Here is a 7,134-nt window from a genome sequence, read left to right as displayed (position 1 = left end):
AGGGAGCCGCCCCGCCGGCTCCTGGCCCTGGGCTCCTGCCTTTTTCTCTGCGCCCTGCTCTGGTGAGTCCCGGCCGCGCCGCCGGCCCTCGCTCTCGCGGCGGAGAGGAGGCTGCTCCGAGGCCTCCCGGAGGCGCGGGTGCCCTGCCGCTCGAGGGTCTCGGGGAGAAGAGCCGCCCGCAGCCCCGCCGATGCCACTTTCCGGGGCTCTCGGGCCTCTCCTGCTGCCCCGCCTGGGGAGGCTTTTTCTGTCCCGGCTCCGGCGGGGAGAGCGCCCTGGTCGGGATGCTGGGAGCTGGTGGTCGGGGGCACGCGAAGCGGGAGGGAAAAGCGGACATGGTGCCTTTGAGGGAAAAAATCCCTTCGGAAAAATAAGAATGTGTTGATGTGCCGGCAGCACGCAGTGTTGCGTTAAGGGAAAGACAGGTAACAGCTTTTAGGAGGGTAATTCCCGCTGCTGTGAATAATAGTCATTTGCCGCCTTTGTGAAAACAAGCAGTGTCAGGTGTGGAGTTAGTCCTCACATACCAGGGGTTCAGTGTGCTGTACGTTTCTGTATGTATTCTGCTGCTAATCGGTGCTTTTCCCAGGAAGGCTTACTTGCTTTACTTTTCAAACTGATCCTTGGATGTGATTTCTGAAAGATCATGATGCCTTATTCTTGAAATCGATTTTCTGTGACCGGCTGGAGTTGTGTTAAATTAAAGCCCATGAGCCTTTTCATTTTTGCATTGGTTATGTCTTTAAGGGTGTTTTTCATAGTGATTATTTTAGCTATACCTTGTTCCATCATCTGTTTATTTTGTTTTCAAACATTCTTAAAAGATAACTTTTATTAGAACGTAAGTATTAGGAGAATATATTTCTGTATGCTAAGTTCTAAGCTTCTTAAACTTTGACCTCCTTTGAACTCTCTGACTCACTGTTTGAGAAATGCTAGACAATTTGAACAGCAAACTGCAAATATTGAAAACTGAACAGCAGCTGTTGTTAGAGTTAATTGTGTACATGATGTATTACTTTAATACATTTCCTGTAAATTGTTTAAATAGTCTATTTTAAAAAAAATAAAAAATTTGAAATAACCTTGGAAGTTCTGGGTTGTCTCAGTTGATTCTAGTTGGATGAGGAATGGGGAGCCCAGACATCTCTGTACAGAACCAGTTGCAGATCTGGTGCTGACACTTGTGTTACTGGGTTCAGACAATCCTGCAGCAAATTTTGTTTGTGTCCTCACACTTTTGTTTTTAGGAGACAAAGCAGTCTAAAAAGTGCTTGAAAACTCTGATGCAATGTTTAGCCACACTTTAAACAAAAAAGCTCCTAGCCATATAGGCTTCATTAAGGGAGTTGTGAACTGTCTCTACACGGGTTTTCTTTTACTCAGTGGACAACTATGTTTCCTCTCAGGGAAGGTCCTACTTGTATAGTTAGATTTCTTATTGGGAAAAGAGTCTTGTTTCTTTCTTATGTCTTGAAGGCCGGTAACCTGTTTCTGCCTCAAGGTAATCCGTTAACAAAAGTGTTCTTAGCTTAATTATATATATATGGTCAGAGTAATTTTTTTGTCGTTGTGTTCTTAGTCTGCCGTTATAACGGAACTGCTTAGTTCAAGAAAAAGTTTAGATACCTATATTGATAAAGGAAAATCATGTTCAACTAACTTGTTGAAATAATAGAATTGTTCTGTAAAGTCCAGACAACTTCTGTGTTCATCTTGGGTATGTTTAGGAGAAAATTGAGATGAGTTTTTTCTTACCCTTTTAAAGAGGTTATTCTTTCAAGCAGTGTCTTAAACTGATCTCAGAGCATGTGCTAGAGTATTCCAAACCTTTTACTCCTATTTAAAAAAAAAAAAAAAAGGTTCAGATTGTGAACCCTGCTTGCTCTGGCTGCTTTAGATTAAAAGAACCAGTAGATTAATTTAGATGTTGGGAGGGGTACAACTGTAGTTCCATAGTCTCTGTTATCCAAACATAAATTCACATTAGAGATTTTTAAATCCTTTGTCTGCAAGGATGGCGTTGTGACTTGCTTTAATTTCAGTAGCCATATCACAGTTGCAATTAGAAAGTCTTGAAGTCTGTTAATTCCTGCATTGTTGCTGGACTATGTAATGTGGTAGATAGTGATGTATTTAACTTTTTCCTAAAAAGAAAATGAGCAATTTCGTTCATATAAGCAGTTAAGAAACTTTAAATAGTAAATGGAAGGCTTTGTGTTATAAATGTTGGCATGTGTGACAAATGTTGGCTTTTTAAATTTAGTTGTCTTGAAATGTAATCTTCAAAGAATTTAATGCTAGCAGGAGAGAAGCTCATTTCTTACACGTGAAACTAGTGGTCAACAGATGATCAAATTAAAACCAAAAAAAGCAGGGGAAAAAAAACCACAAGTCCTAACAGAATTGCTGAAATTGCTGAAAAAGTCTTGGAGCTTTTTGGACTTTTTTTTTTTTTTTTTAAACAACTGGGCTTTGGTTTATTTCTGGATAGGTGGTAGCTTCTTTCTTTGATGAAACTAAGCTTAAAATAGGAATTTTTTTTATCTCCCATCATGCATTTTAAAGTTTGCCTAAAGAAGTTGGCTTAGTGGAGAAATATCAATTAGTAAGAATCAAGTGCAGGAAAAAAGATTTGTTTTGACATTTTTTTAACTGGAAATTGTTTTAAAAGATCTCATTCTGTAAGATAAAAATGTGACTGTGTATTAGGAAACGTACAAAAAACCCAGAAGCTTGAGTTGAGGGGTTTGTTAGCTGGTGTCTTTTACTGAAAAGGCAATGTGATGCTCTTTGGGAGCGCAGAATCAGAGAGGTATTGGTACTTGAAGCTTTCTGAAGCTGGAACAAACACAGCTCTCTGACAAACCTCAGCCAGTGACGTTGTTCCAAGTAGTTCAAAAGAGTGGGATGGCTGCATAGCTTTAGAGAAACGCTTTTGATGGAGGTAAGGCTTAGGGATGTAGTGCTCTAAAAATAATACACAGATTGGAGCTTTGACTGCATGACAGACATCTCCTGTTGTCCTGAATTTACAAATACTTTTTTTATGCTTCAGTTAATCCTTTTGTGTGGATGATCATAATATAAAAAATAATTGTAAAGCTTGTGCTTTGTAGTTTGTCAGTATACAGAGCTGAGTAAGTAGAGTAGATTTAGAAGCTTATAGGGATACTACTACCATCTGAATTGAGACTAGCTGTGACAGTTGTTTGAAGAGTAACCCGTATAAATTCTTCTGAAATCAGCTTTTGCCTGCCATAAGCTGTACTTCCAGTGTTAGCTGTGAGTTTACTGAAGAAATCATGCACACACTAATTTGTCTTTCTATGATTCATTGTATCCCAGAAAGTGTTTTGCACATCCTGAGCTACTTATCTTTTATGAACTCTTTTATCATCCTCGATTTTACAACTGTGAGTAAAAGGAAGATGGGGATGCTTGTGCACATCAGGATTCTTCAGTTGTTATCCTGTGGGTATGCTGCGTATCAAAGTGGCTGTGCAGTGAGATGTACTATTTCTGATGGAAACCCCCTGGTCTAGTAGCTCTGACTGAAATCTATAATGAGAGTGTACCCTGAAAATTTTAAAGGTCAGATTGGGTCAGTGGCATAGCCAGGAATAAAGCCTAGATACAAGTACATTGGAAGGGGATAGATTTTGACACTGCTTTGTACTCCTACCTATATGTGAAGATTTATGTGAATTTTAATGAGATAAAGTATTTCTAGTTTTGGTTTGCATTGGTCTTATGCATTTTTGAAGGCGTACTTGTTGAAAGATTCTGTAATTCAAGAGGAGTACTGAAAGAAACGGTGCAATGCTGGCAGTGTGATAACATCACTAGTGTTTATTTTAACACTCCTACCCTGCACAGGCAGAAGCTATGCAAGCCAGATCAGAGATCACAGAAGTGGTGTGTTTGCTAATTGAGCATTTATTGGCCATATTACTGACGTTTCACTTAAACCTTGAGTTTGTGTATGTTAATAACAGAAAGGTGTTGAGTGGTAGAGCTGGAGAGTCACAGGCTTGTGTTACACTGGAACATGCCTCATCATAGAAGGCAGAATATAATGTTTGCAGGAGAGTGTGCTAGTGATCTCGGTAGAACTGCTAGCATAACTTGCTTGTAATGGGGCTCAGAATTTTATGTGGTGATTCTCCTCTTATGTAGTTACTTAAATCTCTTCAGAAAGCTGATACTAAAATGAGCACTGTGTCTGTATTTTACAGCAGGAAGAAATGATTTGGGCAGTGTTCATACAATCACAACTGTTGTACCAGGCATCTGATTTCAGAATGAAAAGTATGTTCCTAGATGCAGAATATCTTGTTTGGAAGTGCCTTTGCTCTGCAGTCAAGGTTGAGACAAAAGCTGCACTGGGACTCTTGGACTTCTAAAAATCAAATTTGAATATGCTTAGCTCATAGCCTGCTCAGGGTGAAGATGTATGCAAGCAGGAGCTCTGGTGTCTTAGGCAAAACAAGTGCTTGACTCAATCAATTATTGAATATTTACCTTCTAAAATTATTTGAAAACCAGTGAAGTGTTTTCATGCAGTATCTTGTAAAATTTATTTGCCCTAGAAACTTCAAATTTGCTTGTTGTGCAAGTGGTGTGCTAAAGTGGCATGTACCCCCTCACCAGGTTATTAAGGTTGGTGTCTAAGACGAATGAGATGTGCCTCACCTGAGCATTTAATTTCAACTTTTTCTGAAATGTCTTTCTATAACCTGTTATTAATTATTTTTCACTTTAATGTTCTTATCACTGTGAGTACTTTACAGAATACTTTTCGGGTTTTTCACCTTTCTCGTCTTTTATTTATTAATCTAGCTTTTGGCAAATTCTGTGCTTCTTTCAAGGGGAGGATGTGCAATGTCTTCTAGTTAACACTTGGAGGTGCTACAGCCCTCTGCTTGAAGAGGGTGTAATTTCTGTGCATGAAAACTTTTGGCTGAGAACAGAGTAACATAGGACTGCAGGTCTGAAAACGCCCTTGTAATTCTTGGTGAAAATACTGCGGTGGTATAATTGATCCTAAAGCTAGTGCAAAGAACTTTTGCTCGGGTCAGTAAAAATATTGGTATAAATGACTTTTACTGTCACTCCAATCCAGTTTAAGGTTCCAACAGTTCAGAGTTAGCCTAGGTGCTAAGGAACCTTCTTGGTTTGGCTGAGTTTTGGAATGGCAATCAAAAATTTGCTGAAATCCTTTTAAGGTAAGAAGTCTATTAAAAATACATTATAAAAAGTCTGGGAGTTAGGTAGTAGCAGCTTTACAATAATCTAGGGCATAATTCATGTTGCTAAATTTATGCTAAAATTCCAGTCCTTGGCACTACCTTGTGTTTGCGTTTACAGTGGGTTTTAATAATAGGGAGTTGGTGTAGAGCAGCTGTTGCTGATACTGAATCTGCTGTTGCCGTATTGTGCCCGTGTAGATAAGCTTATGAATTTTCAGCAATGAGGGAAGTCTTCGAAGATGTGTAAATTAGACATTACAGGCTCTAAAAGCCTTAAAGTTTAATCGCAATTTATGGCTGTTCTGTTGTTTTCCTGTAGTCTTTGTGGTCAGCATCAGATATTACTGTGTTTTTCTAGAATATGTTCTTTTCCCCAAATTTATGCATTAATGATCATAACTAGATTTTGACAATGCAGGGAGGTTCCCTTAAGCTGCAATCATCTAGGAACTGCCTGTTCCTTTGAGCACTTCCAAATGGACCTTTTGAGAGCTAGAGTTCATGACTTCTGCCCTGCTTTAAGTGCCTGAAATAGGGTACCTGGATACTCCTTTGAAGGGAGGAGTAAGGGGTATGTGTTTCAGTGTTACTTTGCAACATGCATCTAATGTAGGCTGTTGTCTTGGGGGCACTGTATCAAAAAATACACAATTAAGTGCTGTGAAGGTGACACAGCCTTTTGTAGGAAAGGATGAGAATAATATATTTGTAGCACTATAAGAAAGGTATGAAGAGGTTTTCCACTGTTAGTCCTTGGCCTTGATTTCTGTTGTTTAACTTAATACGACAGTGGACAGTCACGGATAAATGGTATGTTCTCCCTCTGTCTTCTTGGATTTTTATATCTGAGTATTCAGTAGCTCAAAGCTAACTGTCTTTTTCCCCTCTCAGAAAATTACTGGCATCTGTCCACAATCTCAAGATCAGGTCAGATCAGGGGGTGCAGAGGAATGCGTGGCTGAAGGTGGGATGCAGGACTACACCTTCAGGCAGTAAATCAGTTAAATCTGATAAAAGTATATGGTGCAACTGTAACCTTATTTTTCAGCCTTTGCATGCTAATGCATTTTAAATGCTGAAGGCTTGTATTTTAAACTGATGGTTGGAATCTTGAATATCCAAAGCCATGAAATTCAGTGTTATTAGAAGTATCTTTGTGTTGGGCTGCTCTGAGTAAGTGAAATAACTGTTTTTTTTGTGTAGCATTCCAGTTAGGAGACAGTTTGGAGAGCACTTCTTTTTTTTTTGGTAGAGTGGGCAAGATGATAAAAACCTAAATTAATTGCAAACCAGAATGGATTGGTAAAGATTTTGCAAAACTCGGATTTCTGTTGGTTTGTGTTTTTTAGCATGTGATTCAAGTTAGTGGATAGTAGCAGGAAATATGATGGTATCAGTGCCTTGCTGGCAGTGTCCTTGCTTAGCCTAGATCTGTAGATCTAGTTTTCAGCTTTTTTTCTCCCTTAAAAGGTCCATCATAATTTTGAAAACTATCTTAGTAATGCATGCTGCTCTTGTGTGGTAATAAATGGCTTCTGAATTAATGATGTGGGTTTTGTTTTGGTTTGTTTGGAGTTTTTTTAACCAGCATTAAGGAAGATTAATGGTTCTTCTTTGCATTTCCTCTTCACATGCAGAAATGAGTGTTGTGTCTGGGGAGGCTGTGCTAAAGCAGTCGGTGCATTGCAAATAGCTTTCTTCCTCTGACTAATTGAAATAATGTCGCTGTCCTAAAAGCTCGGTCTTCATTTTCGGAGAGATTTACTTTGTTCTGCGGGCCCTTTAAAATGCATGTCCCACTTGCTTAACTGTTCTGAGAGAAAGATTGATTCCGTGAAGTTGCTGGGGAGAAGGTGTCCTCCTTTTGCTGTTTTTCCTGTAT

General features: G+C 39.2%; 1 protein-coding gene across 4 annotated transcripts in view; it reads left to right on the top strand.

Moving 5' to 3' along the window:
• Positions 1 to 7,134, top strand: part of SUCO (SUN domain containing ossification factor) — a 49,774-nt gene that overhangs the window by 8,512 nt on the left and 34,128 nt on the right. For 3 of the 4 annotated variants that reach the window (XM_026853668.1, XM_026853667.1, XM_026853665.1), the window contains exon 1: positions 5,058 to 5,076. The gene's annotated coding sequence lies outside the window, so the exon portion shown is untranslated. Of the gene's footprint in view, positions 1 to 2; positions 63 to 5,057; positions 5,077 to 7,134 lie in introns of those variants that run through there. The other variant, XM_026853669.1, reaches the window with a different exon arrangement.

This window comes from Athene cunicularia, assembly GCF_003259725.1.
Source record: "Athene cunicularia isolate RWA chromosome 8 unlocalized genomic scaffold, athCun1 chr8_part1, whole genome shotgun sequence".
NCBI classification, from domain to species: Eukaryota; Metazoa; Chordata; class Aves; order Strigiformes; family Strigidae; genus Athene; species Athene cunicularia.
This window is presented reverse-complemented; position numbering and strand designations above follow the sequence as displayed.